At 39.4% G+C, this 2,203-nt stretch overlaps 1 long non-coding RNA gene across 1 annotated transcript; it reads left to right on the top strand.

Moving 5' to 3' along the window:
- Window positions 1–354: 354 nt before the first annotated feature.
- LOC149173467 (uncharacterized) lies at window positions 355–740 on the top strand. Its single transcript, XR_016259688.1, has 3 exons — window positions 355–423; window positions 538–602; window positions 709–740. It is a non-coding gene; the product is annotated as an uncharacterized LOC149173467 (long non-coding RNA).
- The last annotated feature ends 1,463 nt before the right edge of the window (window positions 741–2,203 follow it).

Raw genomic sequence — 2,203 nt, 5'->3', positions numbered from 1 at the left:
ATATGCCTTCAAAATTTCCCGGTTTTATATTTTTTCATTTTATGGCAACATATTCTAAATGAAAATTCCTTCGCACTTATATCCAAAGTTTATATGCCTTCAAAATTTCTTGGTTTTGTATCTTTTCCATTTTATCCCAACATATTCAACATATTCTAAGTGCATCTTCCTTCAAAGTTATATACACGGTTTCAATTTCTTCAATTTTATAACCACATATTTAGTTTCCATGCACCCCTTGCATTTATCACCATTACCACGTATTCTTCTCTGCATGCGCCACCTTTCATTTTTTCCACGGAGCTTGCATTTATCGCCAACTGGCCCTCCTAGCCTCGGTACTTGATCTTCATCTTTCTGATGTCTCCACTGCACGTCTATCTCCTCGGCATACACCATACTGGGTTATCGTTGCCCTTCATGGTGAGAATGGTTTTCTGCTCTATCTTATCATTTGACATGGTCATTTTGTGCATAGATAATGGGTTTACTTCTCTGGTTGATGCCTTTACTTATCGATGGGCCTGGTCTCTACAGAATTATGGACTCCTACACCATGCACAGCCATGCGGGGGCAACCCTAGACGTGATTTGCATCTCAGGTAAGGTCTTTGTCCTCATCCTAGGGTTTTTAAGTTATTGTATCAATTTACATTTCTTGCAGAAGTATCGATGTTGATCTTTGGTCTTTAAATCTTGGCGAGGTAGAAATTTTGGGTTGCAAGACGGAGCAAAAGCTAGAGATATGAATTGAAACTTATCTAGTCTCCTTACCGGGTACTACATGAGCCGAAGGCGTTTGCAAACTAGGTTTTGATACATAGTAGGTTTTATTGCAAACTGAGTTTTGATACATTCTGGGTCCTATTGCAAACTGGGTTTGCCCTAAACCCTTGTTGGCTTAGCTCGGCATATGAGGTTACAAGGTCAGCAGTAGACCCTAGTTGTGTGAACCCAAGTTTTAACTGTTTTTTTCGTCCTACCACCAGACTATGTCAAATGGAGACACGTTTTCAGTCTCGAATGTTAATATATGAATGATTTATTGTCACGGTCGTGCCGTTCTTGTTGTTCAGATTATTTATTTTTACTTCAACCTGTTCTGGGTTGGCTTGTTATCTGCGTAATGATATGGTTAAGGAAGTTGCATCCTAATTGTTTTCATGGGTGTTGTTCTCCGAACTCATTTGTCTACCTGTGCTATAGTTTGATTATGAAATTTCAAGGCGAGATGCTAGTTTATGGCCGAGTGCGGCAAGCTCTTTATCCATGGAAAAGAAATAGTTTTCTTACCTGATACTTAATGGAAAATAACCCTTACCGACTACTCTCTGTATATTAGAATGACTGTCAATGATTTTAGCTCTCACCTTCAGCTCAAGGAGAGCGTGTTGAATGACCATCAGAATATCAGTACCAGTCTTCTGCACGCGGCTTCCACAGAGGTGATTTATCATTAATTTCCGGCAGCACTGCAGGCATAACAAACCAAGCTGACAAAAAAATATAATTCAATTTCTAAATTGTACCTACAGGCGCAGATTAACCGGAGAAACAACCGAGCTCTTGTCTTTCTCTGCTTTTCTTCTGCAAATTGATTAGCAGCACTGCAGCAGGTTAGCATTCTAGCAAATTTGATTAGGGAAATTTATTTTTTTGTTACTGATTACTTGTAATCATTTTTATAACGAAAACAATTTTGAAGAAGCATAACAAACCAAGCTGACAAAAAAATATAATTCAATTTCTAAATTGTACCTACAGGCGTAGATTAACCGGAGAAACAGTCGAGCTCTTGTCTTTCTCTGCTTTTCTTCTGCGAATTGAACAGGCTGGGCTCAACTATTGCAGAGAAATATTGCAGAGAACAATGGGCTAACATGAGCATGGAGGGGCAAGAGGAATGACCCGGGGGCAATAGCATTTAGAATTGAATAAGAACTGAAGACAAGTGGCCAACTGAAGACAAGTGGCTACTGCCATGCAAAATTCGTGTTATTGCCCGACGTGTTGTGGCTTGCCTATATGATGTGTTGTGGAAGTCGGCAACCAAAGTTTGGATAAAATAACTTGCCGCTTCAACCAACCTACTTAGGATAAGATCATATTGCAAACTTTGCCTCCACAACCTACTTTGGATAAGATGATATTGCGTCAATATTTTTGCATCAGGCGACGTGAAGGCTGTAATAAGACCTCAATT

This window comes from Pinus tabuliformis, chromosome 4_2, assembly GCF_031772625.1.
Source record: "Pinus tabuliformis cultivar Carrire ecotype Pingquan chromosome 4_2, CPIR1, whole genome shotgun sequence".
In the NCBI taxonomy this organism is placed as follows: domain Eukaryota; kingdom Viridiplantae; phylum Streptophyta; class Pinopsida; order Pinales; family Pinaceae; genus Pinus; species Pinus tabuliformis.
This window is presented reverse-complemented; position numbering and strand designations above follow the sequence as displayed.